Source organism: Cervus canadensis, chromosome 12, assembly GCF_019320065.1.
Source record: "Cervus canadensis isolate Bull #8, Minnesota chromosome 12, ASM1932006v1, whole genome shotgun sequence".
Lineage (NCBI taxonomy): Eukaryota > Metazoa > Chordata > Mammalia > Artiodactyla > Cervidae > Cervus > Cervus canadensis.
This window is the reverse complement of record NC_057397.1, coordinates 53631281-53652364: the sequence shown is the minus strand read 5'-3', so window position 1 is coordinate 53652364 and position 21084 is coordinate 53631281.

Here is a 21084-nt window from a genome sequence, read left to right as displayed (position 1 = left end):
AATAAATAAAACTTTTTTTTTCAGGATGTGTGAATCTCCCTAAATTCACATGTCACTTAGAACTGGTCAGATTGCTTACCTTGAAATTCAGCCTCTCACCTCATTTCTGCCACTTTCTTGACACTTAAGAGCTCATATTAAATTTTTATAAGACTTTAAATCTTGAAAGCTAGGTACCATAGAAGCACAATTTAGAATTCATAATTCCTTTGCAAAATGCATCATAATTAGCTTGCTTACCATCTTACAGAGCTAGTGCCATTTTATGGTGCCCAACTTCTGACTTCTTGTTTGGTAAAGGTTGGTAATATATAAACTATGGAATAAAGACAGAGGCAATGTAATGTAGCTGCAATTGTCCTGGTCTTAGATTTTGAAGGCCTTGTTCTTCCATTCATTTAAGCAGTATTTTTATTAAATATTTATGTTATTTCAGCCTTTTCTGTATCTTTTTGCCTTTCTGGGAGTATCACCTTTCTCCTCCCTTAGGAAATAGAGATCAGCTGACTCCATCCCCAACTACAATGTGGCCATGAGCTCAAGTCAGCCATATGAGCATCTCCATGTCAACAGCCCCAGAGATTGGTCCAGGACATGATGCAAGATGCTTGCATGAGAGTTAGTACTGGTGCTCTGCAGGGAGCTATTGGCCAGGAGGTCCTTTCTTTTCCCTTGAGTTGTCAATTGGTTACATGTATGCTTGAAGCTGTCAGCAGCCATCGCCCACCTAGAGAGTACCTGATGACAAGCAAGAGGAAAACAGGCAACAGGGTAGAACATGACTATAAAGAAAAGAGAGAAAATCTGAGTGCTGATGACTTCTCTATGGAGGGAATACACAGGAGTGCAGAAATGTACTTTACTTTCCATACATGTTAGCAGTTGCTGTCTTAATGTTTTATTTCACTTGGAGGCAAAACAGTGAATCTGAGACAACTCAGTGTATCAGTCAACTCAGAGCCTGTTCTCTCCCCTTCCCTTGAGGCTGATTCGGAGGACAACAGCATCTGTGGGTCCATCAGTTACCGAATCTCCCTATGGCTGGCGACTTCTGAGAAGCCCATGGCTCCATCCTGCTCTCTGTCTACTCAGATCTCTCTTTAACCTTGTCTCGACCATGTAGTCCCTCCAGATTGACCAGCTGTCTCTTGGCAACCCTGAGGACCTCTGAAAAACCTGTATATTTCTGACCAGATATGCCAAACATTTCTCACCCTGCTAGTTATACACAATAGTGTCCCAAAGTGCCTCCTGGGGTTTAGATGGATATAATGTCACTGGTGAGCTTCCCTCATGGCTCAGATGGTAAAGAATCTGCCTAAAATGCAGAAGACCCAGGTTCAATCCCTGGGCCAGGAAGAGCCTTGGAAAAAGGAATGGCTACCCACTCCAGTATTCTTGCCTGGAGAATTCCATAGACGAAGGAGTCTGGAGAGCTACAGTCCATGGGGTCATACAACTGAGCGACTAACATTCATTTTCACAACGTCAGGGGTATCCTTTCTTCTTCAGCCCCAAACGTGGGGTTTTCCAACATCTCTCACCAGAGGACTTGCTGAGGGTCAGAACACAGCCACCATTCTTGGTATTTCATGTGCATCTATGCTTGCTTGTTTCCTCTCTACTTGCCTCTCTATACTGAAAAATGAGATAAGAAAATGAACTGTTACATTGTGGACTATCCTTCCCAGATCTGTTCTTTTACATAAGCTTTGTCTTTTGAAACAAACAAACAAAATCTAAAGACAGCATCTCTGGTGAGAGTTTCTAAGTTTGAAACCTAATAATCTAGTCTTGTGAATGCTCCATCTCCTGAGACAGTGAGTCTGGACTCCCTCCACTCAGCCTGAAATCAGGGAAAAGAAGGAAATTGCTAATAAAGAAAAGCACAAGAGGTTATCTGAGATTTTATTTAAATTAGTCCAGCAAAGGGTATCAGGTGGGAGGAGTGAGAAAGCATAGGTGAAACAAGATTAACTATAACTTGATTGTTGTTAAAGTTAGGTGATAGCCCACAAGGGTTCAACATACTATTCTTTCCACCATCTTGCTACTATTTTCTCTATATGTTCATTGTTGGAACACTTTTTGAAAATAAAGTTTGCAATAAAATTGTTCTTAAAATAAAATGAAAAATCAGTTAATATCAAGATATCCCTCCATTATGCAAAGGTGTTCAGCGTTTGTTGTCATTGTTCAGCCTCTAGATCATGTCCAATCCTTTGCAACCCCGTGGACTGTAGCCCGCCAGACTCCTCTGTCCATGGGATTCTCCAGGCAAGAATACTGGAGTGGGTTGCCTTTCCCTTCTCTAGGGGAGCCTTCCCAACCCAGGGATCAAACCCGGGTCTCCCGCATTGCAAACAGATTCTTTACCATCTGAGCCACCAGGGAAGCCTAAAATAAAAGGAAAAATTAGTTAATATCAAGATATCCCTCCATCATGCAATGATGTTCAGGGTTTATTTTTATTTTTCAGTCTCCACATCATATCTGATCCTTTGCAACGACATGGACTGCAGCACGCCAGTCTCCCCTGTCCTCCACTATCACTTCATTCTCCTCCTGCCCTCAATCTTTCCCAGCATCAGGGTCTTTTCCAATGAGTCAGTTCTTTGCATCAGGTGGCCAAAGTATTGGAATTTCAGTTTCAGCATCAATCCTTCCAATGAATATTCGGGGTTGATTTCCTTCAGGACTGATCAGCTTGATCTCCTTGCTGTCAAAGGGAATTTCAAGAGTCTTCTCCAGAACCACAATTTGAAAACATAGTTCTTTGGTGCTCAGCCTTCTTTATGGTCCAACTTTCACATCCATACATGACTGTTGGAAAAGCCATAACTTTTACCATACCTCTGCTTTTTAATACATTGTCTAGGTTTGTCATAGCTTTTCCTCCAAGGAATAAGTGTCTTCTAATTTCATGGCTGCAGTCACTGTCCACTGTGATTTTGGAGCCCAAGAAAATCTGTCACTGTTGCCACTTTTTCTCCATCTATTGGCCATGGAGTGATGAGGCCAGATGCCATGATCTTTGTTTTTTATAATGGTGACTTTTAAGCCAGCATTTAAAAAAAATTAATTTATTTATTTTAATTGGAGGCTAATTACTTTACAATATTGTGGTGGTTTTGCCATACATCAACAAGAATCAGCCACGGGTGTGCATGTATCCCACCAATCCTGAGCACCCCCCCCCCATCTCCCTCCCTACCCCATCCCTCTGGGTAGTCCCAGAGCATCAGCTTTGGGTGCTCTGCTTCATACATCAAACTCGCACTGGTCATCTATTTTACATATGGTAACATACATGTTTCAATGCTATTCTCTCAAATCATCCCACCCTCGCCTTCTCCCACAGAGTTCAAAAGTTTGTTCTTTAACATCTGTGTTTCTTTTGCTGACGTGTATATAGGGTCGTCGTTACCATCTTTCTAAATTCCATAATATGCATTAATATACTGTATTGGTGTTTCTCTTTCTGACTTAGTTCACTTTATATAATAGGTTCCAGTTTCATCCACCTCATTAGAACTTTCTCAAATGTGTTCATTTTTTATAGCTGAGTAAGCTTACTCCTTGGAAGGAAAGTTATGACCAACCTAGATAGCATATTAAAAAGCAGAGACATTACTTTGCCAACAAAGGTCCGTCTAGTCAAGGCTATGGTTTTTCCAGTGGTCATGTATGGATATGAGAGCTGGACTGTGAAGAAAGCTGAGCACTGAAGAATTGATGCTTTTGAACTATGGTGTTGGAGAAGACTGTTGAGAGTCCCTTGGACTGCAAGGAGATCCAACCAGCCCATCCTAAAGGAGATCAATCCTGGGTGTTCATTGGAAGGACTGATGCTGAAGCTGCAACTCCAATACTCTGGCCACCTCATGCGAAGAGCTGACTCATTGGAAAAGACCCTGATGCTGGGAGGGATTGGGGGCAGGAGGAGAAGGGGACGACAGAGGACGAGATGGTTGGATGGCATCACCGACTCGATGGGCATGAGTTTGAGTAAACTCCGGGAGTTGGTGATGGACAAGGAGGCCTGGCATGCTGCGATTCATGGGGTCACAAAGAGTCAGACACAACTGAGTGACTGAACTGAACTGAACTGAATACTCCTTTCTGTATATGTACCACAACTTCCTTATCCATTTGCCTGCCTATGGACATCTAGGTTGCTTCCATGTACTAGCTATTGTAAACAGTGCTGCAATGAATATTGGGGTACATGTGTCTCTTTCAATTCTGGTTACCTTGGTGTGTATGCCCAGCCATGGGATTGCTGGGTCATATGGCAGTTCTATTTCCAGTTATTTAAGGAATCTCCACACTGTTCTCCACGGTTTAAGCCAGCTTTTTAACTCTCCTCTTTCACCCTCATCAAGAGGCTCTTTAGCTCCCCTTTGCTTTCTGCCATTAGACTTAGGTAATGGAAACCTATTAAAGAAAATCACACTGAAAAGTGACTTAATCAGATTTGTAATTTTTAAAGGTTGTTCTGGCTATTATATCATAGAGAGTATCTCTAGGCATAAAAACTAGATGGGACATGTGCCTTGGTCTAGATAAATTGAGTGAAGAAGTGATAGAGCTGGATGGAAAGATCCAGACAAAACAGTGTGTCTTGCACAGGGAGGATAGTGAGAAAGAGGCCTAGGTTCCTGCCAGGGTTCAGTTTGGGTTACAAGGAGAATGGTCATGCCATTTACCAGGATGGTGAGTTCAGAAGCAGAATCAGGATTGAAGAGTGAGATATTTATCTCAAGTCTTGACTTTGCTATGACATATTTGAGGGGTCTTGGGAGAGACAGCTAATTCTGTGTTTAGTTTTTGTACATGTGAAATTGTGTGAATAATATAAAATAACTCAAAATATTTTAAACTATAAAGCATCATTAAATATTGTTTTCCAAAAGTTTATAATATGTAATGTGACCCCAGTAAATAAGCAATGATGAAAGGAAAAATATTTAACTGTTTTGGTCTCTATTCCCTGTTTCTGAAAATTCTTCAAATCAGTTTAAAATCACCCACCAATTTTAGGAATTGGTCCATCAACAAATTCAAGAGAAATAATATGTGTAAAAATGGGAATCACAGTAACAAACTTGAGAATGAGCAGTCGGCGACAAAACAATTTGAAATACAATCAGAAAAACCTCTTTGACCAAGCTTATCAAAGAAGGTATATGGATTTTTTTTTTAATATGTCAATTTCAAACAGCTAGGAAGAAACCAGATGAGTGATAAAATTTGAATGAACACAAGGCTATTGATTTCAGTCAAATAAGAAAATAAAAAGCCTTCACTCAAGATATACAGTATTTTTACAGATACCAGCAAAGGAAACACTTACTTGCCCATCTCCTTGTAAATAAAAGGTGGAAACTAAGAAAATAATTCCAAGCTAGGGAGCATTTAATGCACAACACTGACAGCTAACTTTGACACCTGCATTTTTTTTTAATGTGCTTCAGGGTTAGATCTTAAAATCATTCCATTTCCTTCTGATCATCCTTTTAGGTATCAGTCCTCAAAGCTTTTCTTCAGAGTCCTGTGGTCCAAGTTGTACAAGTTTTACTGTTAATATGAGAACTCCTTCTATCTTTTCTTTAGGAAAGTTCTGACTTTTTTCATAAAGAAACATTGATAATTTATTCCTTGAATTACAAAGCATTTTCCAGCAAGGCAAAGACCAGAGACTCATTCTGTTTTACTCAAATGCCCTTACGTTGATTTAATTTCCCAGCATTCTATGTAAGTCTGACCTCTGTCCGACAGGGCCTTTATTTCTCTCATCTTGCGGGTTTATGCAGAGGTCTGGAATGCCACTACTGAGAGAGCGTGTCCGCAGTATTTCTTAGCAAAGCACTGCCAGAAATACAGAAAATAAACATCTTTGAAAAATAGCTGAGTTGAAGTGCTTCCAGATTCAACTCTGAATAGTTAAACTCCCGTAAAGCCTGTTAAATATTATAAAAAATCAAGTCATTAACAGCAGTTCAGCTTTCAGATTGCAATATGACTTAGAATCATGAGACCTAAAAGGCAAGTCTTGTAGCAGTGTTATTGGTCCTCACACAGTACAGCCTCCTACTGACTTTGGAGGTAGGAAGAGGGAAGAGGCTGAGATCTCGGTATTGAGAGACTCTCAAGGGGATAAATGTCTAGTTTGGGTTGCCGAGGATTGATAACAAGCTCAGCACCTAATTAAATCTGCTTCGCAAATAGCTCCCAAAGCAGAATCAGTGTCTCTATTTGGAATCAGTGATCACTCTCTGGGGAGTCATCATAAACCAAAAATGATAACTTGGCCTTTTGCAAAATTTCTCCCTGAAGGATGGTAACCCAAAGAGTGATGAAAATCACAAGTTTTATATCAGAGTCCTGGAACGAGGCTGTATTTATCTTATCTGCACAATCATATCTTGCTTAACTATCAGGCTAGGAATGAATAAAGCCTGGAAAATACTCCGGCTCTAGGGAGAAAGTAATCAGCCTTTCGCACGCCTTAGAGCAGTTCATCCATGAAAACACGCGTCCTAACAATAACAGTGCTGCACCGATACAGGAACTCTTGGAAGGTGCTTCCAAGGCCCTTGGTGCCAACAGAAAAAGCATTCTGTGCCTCTCTGTAGGCATGTGAGTATATATTTTTAACCACCTCTTGAGAGTTAAGGAATATCTCATTACTTTCCTACCTTTAAATCATATTCAGACATCCAACTCTAGGGTCCCATGCAGCCTGAATGGCATGAAATTAATTCTCCATCTGTAGTTCCTCTTTCACCAGTTTACCTGCCTGCAAGTCCTCAATTTCTTCTGCAGAGCAAAGAATCCAAAGAGGGTCACTGGTTAGAATCGAAATGCACAGTGGAATCCTGAAAGTCAGCTGATTCCGCTACTCAGGGGCTACCCTGGGCACACGATGTTCTGCAGAAGGTCTTTGTAAGACCAGGTTAACGAGCTTCCCAGGTACACAGAGCACCTTCGCAGGTGTGCACATTCAGGTCTCATACCTTTCCCTATCTGGGGCTTCCCTTGCTCTCTGCTCCCCTCTCTGCTCAGAGACATTTAAAGCCAACTCTAAATAAGCTGAGATTTCCAGGAAATACTGAAATATTGAAAGAGACAGTACCTTCCAGAAGCTCCTGGTTTGGGCTCCTTAAGGATAGGAAACACAATTGCTCCTATTACCTTTCCCAGAAAAGAGAGAGATCTCTCTTTGTTTCTCTCTTCTCTTTCTCTCTCTCTCTCCCCCTCACATACTCACACATACTTCAGTTTAAACAACAACAAAAAAATGTGACATTAGTGTTAGTATTCATTTAACAAATGAAGAAATAACTCAGACATGGTTACATGTTCACTCGCCTAGGTGTGGCAAGTAAGAGGCATCTGGACCCAAGTGTGTCTGGATCCAAAGCCCATGCTTCTGAAATCTCTTCTGGCAGAAGCAGAAAAGAAGTCAGTATGTCAGAGGATAATGTGTAAGAAGGTTATCATTATTTAATTAAAAAAAAAACGAAATTAAGTGCCTCTTGTTCAGTGTGTCCCCCGAGGCTGCAGTCACCTTGAATGAAGGCTGAAGGGTTGGCCTTCTGGTGTCCTCCCAGGCCTGCTGGCTGGATCCAGTTCCTTGAGGGTTTTGGGATGAAGGCCTGAGTTACTAGTCATTCCTGGTAAGCCTCTCCACGGTACAGCTCACAATCAGTCAACTGAACGAGAGAGAGAGACAGAATCAGAGAGAGAGAGAGAGAGAATCAGAGAGAAAACAGGCTGGATGCTGCAGTCGTCTTGTAACCTGCCTTAATCCATTCAGCTGTTATGACAGAGTATCAGAGACTGAGCAGCTCATGAATAGTTAAATTATGGCTTGCAGGCCTGGAGGCTGGAAGTGTGAGATCACGGTGCTGGCATGGCTGGGTGAGGGTCCTCTCTGGGTTGGAGGCTTCTCATTGTATCCTCACTTGGCAGAAGGGGCGAGGGTTCTCTCTGGGGTCTCTTTTAGAAGGCACTAGGCCCTCAAGAGGTCTCCACGTTCATGACTTAAACACCTCCCAGAGGCCCCACCTACTCAAACCGTCATCTTTGCAGGGGTTAGGATTTCAACACGTGGATTTTGGGAGAGGATGTAAACATTTAGACGATACCCTAACCTAATCTTGGAAGTAACATCCTATTCATTAGAAGCAAATCTCTAGGCCCAGTCCACATGCGAAGGGGAGGGAATTACACAAAAGGGTCACACCAGGAGGGAAGGGGTCATTGTGGATATCTTACAGACTGCCTATCACACCTGTAGATATGATTTATTGCTAGGCTGAGCAGACTATTTAAATTCAAACCTTTAGCCTTATTACTTGCTAGCTATGTAATCTTCAATAAGTTACTTAACTACTTTGATCTTCAGTTTCCTCATCTGTAAAATGGAACTATGAATGGTACCTATTGATCTCAAGGAGTCAACATGGATTAAATGAATAATACATAATCAAAACCTAAATGAATGCCTGGCATATGGTAGATATTCAGTGAATTTTGTAAATCCACTACACTTCAGTTAAAAATTATCAGATATAAACTAGCTTTCCTGAGTAATAATATATATTCAAAAGAGAAGGCTTTTTATTTTTAACTTCTGAAAATTATGTAACATAAAGATCACAAAGAAAACCAAGGCCATAACCATTCTTGGAAAAGTTGAAAAAACCTTCATCTATGTTGACACTAAACATTTTTCTCAATGTAGTAGAATTTCAAACAACTAAAACACAGTCTAGGAAAAAGGAATACTTTTATTACTCTATCACTCTCATAGTCTACTTCTTATCTTGATTTCATAAATATATTACTACTCAAGTGAGAATATTTACTGTCCTCTGGGAAGTGGAGTGGGTTTATTTGACGAATGTTGCTTTGTCATTTACATCTCAGATCTGAACCCTTCCTCACCCTTTGTTGTAGACACCACCAGCTGTACCCACAGACCCACAGACAGACATGCAGACAATCAGAATCACACAGAGACATAGACTCAGTTCTTGGACATAAATATTAGTTACATTCAAAATGAACTGGAATTTCATAGAAATGCTTACCAATAAATAAGTCCAGTTAATGAGATTTTACCTGAACTCCTCCTATATCCCCCAACTTGGTAAATGGCATCTGGCATCTCCATCTTCAGATGCTCGAACCTAAACTGGGGGGTGACCTTGGTTCTCTCTCTTTCTCACTCCCCGATCTGATCCCTCACTCTTCTCTATCCAGCCCTCCTTGGTCACTTCTTTCTACTCTAAATGTAGCTGCTTTAATTTAAGCCTTCAGCAATGCTCAAAGCAAAGCTGAATTCCTTTTAGAGATGAAAACTGTTTCTCACTCCAGCTCCTTATCCTACTTTGCCACCTCAGCTCAGCTCTGAACTGTAACCCACAAAGTTGTTTATGAAAACTGCCCACAGCTCTCATTTTTGTTGGGTCAGATCTAGTCCCTAGAGACAGGCTGAGCCAGGAACCACGCAGCCCTCCTTGTCTCTTTTTCCTCTGTCCCCATCTCCTGAGACCAGCCCCAAACTTCCCTTCTGAGGAGAGATAAATAGCTTCATACAGAGATTGGTGGTGGTGGGGTGAGGGAAGAGCCAGCCATTCATTCATTTACCATTTTCAACCATGAATTCTAGTTCCTGTTTTTTTGTCTTTTGTTAGCTACTCCCCTATTTTATTTTGGGGAACCAACCATCCCACGATTTCATTTCATGTGATTCTAGTGAGACTGATTCACCCCTGCCGTCAGTGGTAGGTGTGATTTATCACCAGTCCCAGAAGAAGCCACTGAGAGTATCCCACCTGCATGGCTTAGGGGCTGGCTAAGGGTGGGCATTTGGCCCAAGTCAGACCAAACACACCGTATCCGGGGACCCTTGCTGGGGATTTTAGGAAGGAGCAACTCTCTTTCTTCTAGGGTTGCTAATCAGGCAGGATATAATCCTGAAACTTCTGGAGTCTACATTGCTTCCACTTAGAGGCAGCCTGCCTTTGGATGGGCAAAGACAGAGAGAAGCAGAGTTGTGGTTGGAAAAAAATATCATTTCTGTGGACATTGTTTAATTACCTGGATTCAGCCACACTGGAACTTTTCAGTTAAATAAACCAGGGTATTCTCCTTAGAACCTACGACAATTTATGACGAATTACTGTCCCATACAACTCAAAACAACCAAGTCACCTTCAACAACTTCACTGGCAGGGGGCTATTAGCCCTCACTTTAATCATTCCAGATAAACAGTCTTCATTTTCCACCAGAGCTCTGGGCTTAAGTCTCTGATTCTCAATTATTCTTTGTACTGAGCAAAATCTGCTGTCTTTATCTTAGTCCCATTACTAATGTTTCATGTATTTATTCTTGTTCAATTAGGGAACAATAAGTAGAAGAGTCCTGAGATGGGTTTGAATTTTGTGTACTGAAAGAACAGCAAAACCCTATGTGTCAGGCCCCTAATGAGTGAGCAGCCTGGTGGTACCTATGATGTCAGATGGATTGAAGGCTATGAGAACAATGAGAGACCTCAGGAGCCATTTTAATATGTGAGAATAATGTGATTTGAGTTACAATAGTTAAAAGATTCCAAATTCTATCTGTGGAAACACTAGGGAAAGGCAAATTTCTATGCCAACTTCAGAAAGTTGAAGTCACTTCAGTTCCCCATAATTTTTCTCTTTTCTAACATCGATATCTCCAGCTTCTTCAACCATGTTTAATTTGGCAGGGTTCTCAAGCTCTGCAACAACATGATGTCATCTTCATGACTCATTCTACTTTATCAACAGGCCTCCTAAAAGACAATTTTCAAGCTGATATTGATTGATTTAATAAATTAAGAGGTAATTAATTTACTCTTAATTAATTAAATCAATACCAGAGGAAGATATATTCTTTTTAATTAAGTCAATTTCTAGTTAAAGTTCTTTTGTGAGAGAAAAAACAGACATCTTTTCTTTTTTTTTTTTGAGTGGATTAAAGAATCCTGGAAGGTCTTTACAAGACAGACAAATAAGAACATAAAGATCGATCTCATCCAACATTTGTATAAACAAAATGAGATAAGAAAAACAGGGATTTAGCTTAAACAAATGACCAGATTTTATTTGGAATCATCAGCCCAGTAGGGGATTAGTCAATGTGTAGTCTCCATGGAGGAATGCCTTTAAGAAGTACATCTCTAAAGCCAGTTTTAACAAGTCCTAGGAAATATTTGATTTTAAAAAATCCTAATATTAAAAAGATCAGAATGAGGTTTAGGTGGCATACTACTTATAGGTGGGAAGAAAAAAACATGGTTAATTTAAGCAGATCAATGGCAGTTAACTCTTTGGAAAGTTACCCAATTGTTCCTGGATGTTTGTTTCTAATTAACAGTGAGATCACTAAAGCTGTCTACTTCATTTATCAATGTTTATGCTCAACTCTTTCAGTAAAGTGTGTGTTACTGTTTCTAGATTTATTGGTAAGTATAAACGGGTGCTGATTCCTCCCATGGAAAGCCTCGCTACTCAATGGACCAACATACCACACACAGCCCATCTGATAGAAAGTGCCCTGTGAGAAGGAGACAAAGTTCCCTGTGAGAAGATTTTTCCATAAATAACCTTGCAAACCCTGCTTTCATGATGTAGCATTAAATTCCACATCTAGTTAGTGAAAGTAAAAGGATGATTTTGTAGAAGCAGTATATTCTGACCAAATTTTCTGAATTTGGTCTTCACTTCAAGGGAAATTGTGGAGCCTGTTCCAGCAGCTAGAGTTAGGACTACTACTGGCTCAAATGTAAACTAGAAAAAAAGATAGACACACATCCACACTAGGCTTCTGGGCTTAACAAGAGGACCTTCAGCCTCTTTTCTACCTTACTTTGTTAACTATTGCCAGAACAACTGTGTAACAAACCACTCCAAATCTTAGTGGATTACAATGATAGCTATTTATTATTTCTCATGAACCTGCGAGTTCCCTGGCCAGTACTGCTAACATGGCAAGCCTTGCTTTATCTCATCTGGGTTTACAATTTATCTGCAGTCAGCACCAGATTGGCTGAGGGCTGGCTGGTCTAGTGTAATCTTGGCTGGATCAACTCATTGCTGCCCCATATGGTCTCTCAACCCCTAGTACACCAGCCAAGGCTTGATCTCACAGTGGAGGCAGGTGTCCAATAGAGCAGAAGCTACCTGTCCCCCTGAGATCCATGCTTGAACATGGCAGAGCATCTCTTCTGCCAATTCTATCAGCTAACGCAAGCTACAAAGTCAGCCTGGAATCAGGGGGAGAGAACAGACTCTGACTCTTGATGGGAGAAGTTCCAGAGTCACGTTGCAAGATATGTGATGTGAGGTGGAGATTTAGGGCCACACCTGCAATCAATCTACCACATATTCCATCAATAGTCTGCAACAACTGGCTAGAGTCCATAAAACTTGACTTTGCTAGACGATTGGATAAGTAAACTAATAGACAACATTTTTTTTGCCTCTTTGATTTTTTTTTAATTTTAGTTTTTCCAGTTTTATTGAGAAAGGATTGACATATATAAGTTTAAGGTGTACAGCACAATGGTTTGATTTGCATATGTTGTGAAGTGATTGCCATAATAGGTCTAGTTAACATCCATCATCTCATATACATACAATGAAGAGAAAAGAAAATATTCTCCTGGTGATGAGAACTCTTAGGATTTACTCCCTTAACTTTCTGGTATAACATACAGCAATATTAACTATTGGCATCATATTGTACATTACACCCCTAGTACTTACTTATCTTATAATTGGAAGTTTGTACCTTTTGACCTCCATTCTCTAATTCCCCCTTCAATCATTCCCGATCTCTGGTAATCACATGTCTGATCTCTCTTACTAGGAGTTTGGTGGGGGTGGGGGGGGGGGGTTGGGGGTTTGATTTTAGATTCAACATATAAGTGAGATCACATAGTATGTCCTTTTCTGATTTATTTCACTTAGCATAATGTCTTCAAGGTCTGTCTTTGTTGTCACAAATAGCAAGATTTCATTCTTTTCTATGGCACACACACAACTTCTTTTGTTAATTGAAGAATAGTTGGTTTACAATGTTGTATTAGTTTCTGCTGGAGAGCAAAGTGATTCAGTATACATATACATATGTATACACCATATGTATACATTCTTTTTTATATAAAACATTCACTTTACTGAAAAAGGAGAGAGTAGCAAGTTCTGACTTTAATTACTACCTAGTGTTTCAACATCAGTTAATACTATATAATAAAAGTTAAAGAGACAGAACAAAGCACAAATGTAGAAAATAAGGGGAATGGGGAATAGAAACATAATCATCTTGTCTGATTGCTTTTCCTCAGTCATTCCAAAAGGCTAGTATCGAAAGAAAAACACAAATGGCATTCAGATTTCAAGGAAAAGTTTAAGAATGCATTAGAAAACTTTAATGGATATGTTTTTTAAAAATATTTTTTAACTTTGTAAAACAATTTAATAAAATTGAGAGGGGTAAAATTTTCATAACTTATGAGTCAATCTCTGGTACGAAGATCTTAGGGACACAATCTAATTAAAAACTTAGAATAAATAGAAAACACAAGCAAAGAATGATGAACATATATAGTAATTTATTGGTGAAGCTCAGTGAAGCAGGGAATCTAAGAAATCAGGAGACTTATGAAGGGAAGAAATAGTAGTTCTAAAAGTGCTGAAATAAAAATCTGAGAGTCGAGTTAAAAGGCCTCTGAAATGAGATCAAGTTTGAAAGGTAAAATATTTCTTTGAATAGAATATTTACCTTAAAAGGTAACATATTTTCCTGTTTCCATAAAATTATATTTCCCATTTCCATAAAGTATTTTTTTTTATTTTAAAGAAAGAACATCATATTTTAAGTTTTATCACTTTAATAATATGTGACAGTGATCTATGCCTGCTTAGCATTGTATAAACTTTTTTATAAAATGGTTTATCTTCTTCCTAAAACATCATGAAAGTCAGCCTGCAGTTGGCCTTGGAATCACCTACAACAATTTGTAAGACTGAACAATGTGTGAAAAAGATACTGCATGCCCATCTTTTCTTTTTTAATGAAAAGAATTCCCTGATGACAGCCTCTTTTAAATTTGGCACCTCTCCTTCTGTGGCCCAGACATGACTAGCCTGTGATGATGGAATGAAATACTCTATTTTATATTATTTTAATTAAACATAAAGCCATTTAGAATATTCCAACATTTGTAATAGTAAAACACTAACAATGAGTTAAGTACCCAGTTTAAAAAAACCAGAACATCTCTGGTCTCCCATGATTCCATTCTCCTCCAACTCTCCAGCTGTTAGAAGTAACCAGAACCCTAAATACTGTCATTCTTTCCAGTCTTACCACATATGCATACATTCTTTTTTATATTCTTTTCCATTATTATTTATCGGTGGATATCAATATAATTATCTGTGCTATACTGTAGGACCTCATTGTTTATCCATTCTATATATAATAGTTTGCATCTGCTAATCCCAAATTCCCAACCCATCCCTTTCCCTCACCCCCTTCCCCTTGGCAATCACAAGTCTGTTCTCTAGGACTATGAGTCTGTTTATTTCATAGACAGATTATTTTGCATCATATTTTAGATTCCACATATAAGTGATATCATACGATATTTCTCTTTCTCATTTACCTCACTTAGTATGATAATCTCCAAGTCCATCTGTGTTGATGCAAATGCACTATTTCATTCTTTTATGTGGATGCATAGTACTCCACTGTATATGTGTGCCACGTCTTTATCCGCTCATTTGTCAATAGATATTTAGGTTGTTTCCATGTCTTGGCTATTGTGAACAGTGCTGCTATAAACAAAAGAGTGTATGTATCTTTTCAAATTACAGTTTTGTCTGGATATATGTCCAGGAGTGGGAATGCTGAATCATGATGACAACTCTATGTTTAGTTTTCTGAGGAACTGCCTTACTGTTCTCTATAGTGGCTGCACTAATTTACATTCCCACTAACACTATAGGAGGATTCCCTTTTCTCTAAACCCTCTCCAGGATTTGTTACTTGTAGACTTTTTAATGATGGCCATTCTGACAGGTGTGAAGTAGTACCTCATTATAGCTTTGATTTGCATTTCTCTAATAATTAGCAATGTTGAGCATCTTTTCATGAGGCCATCTGTATGTTCTCAATGGAGAAATGTTTATTTAGGTCTTCTCTCCATTTGTGATTGGGTTGTTTATTTCTTTTTTTATGTTAACCTGTATGAACTGCTTCTCAGATGGTGCAGAGGTAAAGAACACGCTTGCTAATGCAGGAAACATAGGAGACGTGGGTTTGATCCCTGGGTCAGAAAGTTCCCCAGAGAATGAAATGGCAACCTACTCCAATATTCTTGCCTGGAGAATTCTATGGACAGAGGAGCCTGGCAGGCTACAGTCCATGGGGTCGCAAAGAGTCAAACACAGCTGAGCAACTGAGCACACATGCACATACACACATGTGTGAATTATTTGTATATTATGGAAATCAAGCCCTTATCTGTCACATCATTTGCAAATATTTTCTCTCAGTCTATAGCTTGTCTTTTCATTTTATTTATTGTTTTCTTTGTTGTGCAGAAGCTTGTAAGTTTGTTTATGCCCCATTTGTTCATTTTTGCTTTTATTTCTATTGCCTTGGGAGACTGACTTAAGAAAACCTTGGTACAATGGATGCCAGAGAATGTTTTGCCTGTGTTGTCTACTAGGAATTGTATGGTGTCATGTCTTATATTTAAGTCTTTAAGACATTTTGAGCTTTGTGGATGGTGTGAGGTTGTGTTCTAACTTCATTGATTTACATGTGACTGTCCAACTTTGCCAGCACAACTTGATGAAGAGACTGTCTTCTCCCCACTGTATAGTCTGGCCTCCTTTGTCAAAGATTAATGGACTGTAAGTGCTGTGCTGTGCTTAGTCACTCATCGTGTCCAACTCATTGCAGCCCCCATGGACTATAGGCCGCCAGGCTCCTCTGTTCATGGGGATCTCCAGGCAAGAACACTGGAGTGGGTTGCCATGCCCTCCTCCAGTGGATTATCCCAACCCAGAGATTGAACCCAGGTCTTCCTCATTCCAGGTGGATTCTTTACCAGCTGAACTACCAGGGAAGCCCTTGACTATAGGTATGTGGGTTTATTTCTAGGTTCTCTATTTTGTTCCATTGATCCAAATGTCTGTTTTCACACAACTTCTTTATCCATTTGTCCATCATTAGACACAGGTAGTTTCCATGTCTTGGCTATTGTAAATAATACTGCTATGAATGTGGGGGTGGTGCAGATCACATTTTATTTGCCATAATTGAGTCAACAAATATTTTTGGAACAAATACTAGGTACTCTGGGATTACAATGATTAGCAAGAATAGACATGATCCCTCTTTTCAGAGAAGCTACAGTCTAAGATGTTCCATTCTCCCATTTCCATTTTGGTACTATACAAACAAATATGATATTTTCACTTCAAATTTCAAAAGGATATATATATATAATCTGTTGACCTCTTTCAAAACTGTGGGTGTAAGAATTGCCAAAAGTTTCATGACTAGAAAAGATAATTTATCAGCTTGAGGTTCTTAATATTTGAAATAAGGTTTTAGTTCAGTTTAGTTCAGTCAGTCATGTCTGACTCTTTGCGACCCCGTGAACGGCAACATGCCAGGCTTCCTTGTCCATCAACAGCTCCCAGAGCTTGCTCAAATTCATGTCCATCGAGTCAGTGATGCCATCCAGCCTCTGTTGTCCATCCTTGGTTGTCCCCTTCTCCTCCTGCCTTCAATCTTTCCCAGCATCATAGTCTTTTCCATAGAGTCAGTTTGTTGCATCAGGTGGCCAAAGTATTGGAGTTTCAGCTTCAGCATCAGTCCTTCCAATGAATATTCAGGACTGATTTCCTTTAGGATTAACTGGTTTGATCTCCTTGCAGTCCAAGGATTGATTCATGTTAAAAGTCAATATTTAATACATGGTCAATTTCTTTCACAGCATCAACAATTGTGTCAATCTGAGTCCTAAAACCTTTTAATTTTGGCCACTGTTTTAAATCTGCAGATTGCAAGAATCATGATATCTGTTGTTGTTCATTTGCTCAGTTGTGTCTGACCCTTTGCAGCCTCATGGACTGCAGAATACCAGGCTTCCCTGTCCTTCACCATCTCCCAGAGCTTGCTCAAATTCCTGTCCATTGAGTCTGTGATGCCATACAACCATCTCACCCTCTGTCGTCCCCTTCTCCTCCTGCCCTTAATCTTTCCCAGCATCAGGTATTTTCAAATGAATTGGCTCTTTGCATCAGGTGGCCAAAGTATTGGAGCTTCAGCATCAGTCCTTCCATTGAATATTCAGGATTGATTTCCTGAATATTGACATTCCAATTTTGAATATCAAATATTCATATTTTAGGAATAGAATATCAATGAATATTGATATTCCAGTGAATATTCAGGATTGACTGGTTTGATCTCCTTGCAGCTCAAGGGACTCCCGAGAGTCTGTTCCAACACCACAGTTCAATAGCATCAATTCTTCAGCGCTCAGGCTTCTATATGGTCTGACGCTCACATCTATACATGATTACTGGAAAAGTTATAGCTTTTTTTTTTTTTTTTTACCTTAAATTTTTTTTTTTTATTTTTTTATTTTTTTTTTCCAGTGGGTTTTGTCATACATTGATATGAATCAGCCATGGATTTACATGTATTCCCAATCCCGATCCCCCCTCCCACCTCCCTCTCCACCCGATTCCTCTGGGTCTTCCCAGTGCACCAGGCCGGAGCACTTGTCTCATGCATCCCACCTGGGCTGGTGATCTGTTTCACCATAGATAGTATACATGCTGTTCTTTTGAAATATCCCACCCTCACATTCTCCCACAGAGTTCAAAAGTCTGTTCTGTATTTCTGTGTCTCTTTTTCTGTTTTGCATATAGGGTTATCGTTACCATCTTTCTAAATTCCATATATATGTGTTAGTATGCTGTAATGTTCTTTATCTTTCTGGCTTACTTCACTCTGTATAATGGGCTCCAGTTTCATCCATCTCATTAGGACTGATTCAAATGAATTCTTTTTAATGGCTGAGTAATATTCCATGGTGTATATGTACCACAGCTTCCTTATCCATTCATCTGCTGATGGGCATCTAGGTTGCTTCCATGTCCTGGCTATTATAAACAGTGCTGCGATGAACATTGGGGTGCACGTGTCTCTTTCAGATCTGGTTTCCTCAGTGTGTATGCCCAGAAGTGGGATTGCTGGGTCATATGGCAGTTCTATTTCCAGTTTTTTAAGAAATCTCCACACTGTTTTCCATAGTGGCTGTACTAGTTTGCATTCCCACCAACAGTGTAAGAGGGTTCCCTTTTCTCCACACCCTCTCCAGCATTTATTGCTTGTAGACTTTTGGATAGCAGCCATCCTGACTGGCGTGTAATGGTACCTCATTGTGGTTTTGATTTGCATTTCTCTGATAATGAGTGATGTTGAGCATCTTTTCATGTGTTTGTTAGCCATCTGTATGTCTTCTTTGGAGAAATGTCTGTTTAGTTCTTTGGCCCATTTTTTGATTGGGTCATTTATTTTTCTGGAATTGAGCTGCAGGAGTTGCTTGTATATTTTTGAGATTAATCCTTTGTCTGTTTCTTCATTTGCTATTATTTTCTCCCAATCTGAGGGCTGTCTTTTCACCTTACTTATAGTTTCCTTTGTAGTGCAAAAGCTTTTAAGTTTCATTAGGTCCCATTTGTTTAGTTTTGCTTTTATTTCCAATATTCTGGGAGGTGGGTCATAGAGGATCTTGCTGTGATTTATGTCGGAGAGTGTTTTGCCTATGTTCTCCTCTAGGAGTTTTATAGTTTCTGGTCTTACATTTAGATCTTTAATCCATTTTGAGTTTATTTTTGTGTATGGTGTTAGAAAGTGTTCTAGTTTCATTCTTTTACAAGTGGTTGACCAGTTTTCCCAGCACCACTTGTTAAAGAGGTTGTCTTTTTTCCATTGTATATCCTTGCCTCCTTTGTCAAAGATAAGGTGTCCATAGGTTCGTGGATTTATCTCTGGCTTTCTATTCTGTTCCATTGATCTATATTTCTGTCTTTGTGCCAGTACCATACTGTCTTGATGACTGTGGCTTTGTAGTAGAGTCTGAAGTCAGGCAGGTTGATTCCTCCAGTTCCATTCTTCTTTCTCAAGATTATTTTGGCTATTCGAGGTTTTTTGTATTTCCATACAAATTGTGAAATTCTTTGGTCTAGTTCTGTGAAAAATACCGTTGGTAGCTTGATAGGGATTGCATTGAATCTATAGATTGCTTTGGGTAGAATAGCCATTTTGACAATATTGATTCTTCCAATCCATGAACACGGTATGTTTCTCCATCTGTTTGTGTCCTCTTTGATTTCTTTCATCAGTGTTTTATAGTTTTCTATGTATAGGTCTTTTGTTTCTTTAGGTAGATATACTCCTAAGTATTTTATTCTTTTTGTTGCAATGGTGAATGGTATTGTTTCCTTAATTTCTCTTTCTGTTTTTTCATTGTTAGTATATAGGAATGCAAGGGATTTCTGTGTGTTAATTTTATATCCTGCAACTTTACTATATTCGTTGATTAGCTCTAGTAACTTTCTGGTAGAGTCTTTAGGGTTTTCTATATAGAGGATCATGTCATCTGCAAACAGTGAGAGTTTCACTTCTTCTTTTCCTATCTGGATTCCTTTTACTTCTTTTTCTGCTCTGATTGCTGTGGCCAGAACTTCCAACACTATGTTGAATAGTAGTGGTGAGAGTGGGCACCCTTGTCTTGTTCCTGATTTCAGGGGAAATGCTTTCAATTTTTCACCATTGAGGGTGATGCTTGCTGTGGGTTTGTCATATATAGCTTTTATTATGTTGAGGTATGTTCCTTCTATTCCTGCTTTTTGGAGAGTTTTAATCATAAATGAGTGTTGAATTTTGTCAAAGGCTTTCTCTGCATCTATTGAGATAATCATATGGTTTTTATCTTTCAATTTGTTAATGTGGTGTATTACATTGATTGATTTGCGGATATTAAAGAATCCTTGCATTCCTGGGATAAAGCCCACTAAAGTTATAGCTTTGACTTGTGGACCTTTGTCAGCAAAGTAACGTCTCTGCTTTCTAATACACTGTCTAGGTTTGTCATAGCTATTCTTCCAGGAGTAAGCATCTTTTAATTTCATGGCTGCAATTCACCATCAACAGTGATTTTGGAGTACAAGAAAATAAAGTCTCACTGTCTCCATTGTTTCCCCATCTATTTGCCATGAAGTGATGGGACCAGATGCCATGATCTTAGTTTTCTGAATGTTGAGTTTTAAACCAGCTTTTTCACTCTCCTCTTTCAGCTTCATCAAGAGGCTCTTTAGTTCTTCTTCTCTTTCAGCAATAAGGGTGATGTCATCTGCATATCTGAGATTATTGATATTTCTCCAGCAATCTTGATTCCATGTTGTGCTTCCCAGCATTTCACATGATGTACTCTGCATATAAGTTAAATAAGCAGGAAAACAATATATAGCCTTGACATACTCCTTTCCTAATTTTGCTGTTCCATGTATGGTTCTAACTGTTGCTTCTTGACCTGCATACAGGTTTCTCAGGAGGCAGGTAAGGTGGTCTGGAACTATCATCTCTTGAAGAATTTTCCACAGTTTGTTGTAATCCACACAGTCAAAGGCTTTCACATAGTCAGTGAAGAAGAAGTAGATGTTTTTCTGGAATTTTCTTGCTTTATCTATGATCCAACGGATGTTAGCAATTTGATCTCTGGTTCCTTCTCTAAATTCAGCTTATACATCTGCAAGTTCTCATTTCACATACTGTTGAAGCCTAGCTTGAAGGACTTTGAGCATTACTTTGCTAGCATGTGAAATTAGTGCAATTGTATGGTAGTTTGAACATTCTTTGGCATTGCCCTTCTTTGGGATTGGAATGAATACTGACCTCTTCAAGTCCTGTGGCCACTGCTGAGTTCTCCAGATTTGCTGGCATTT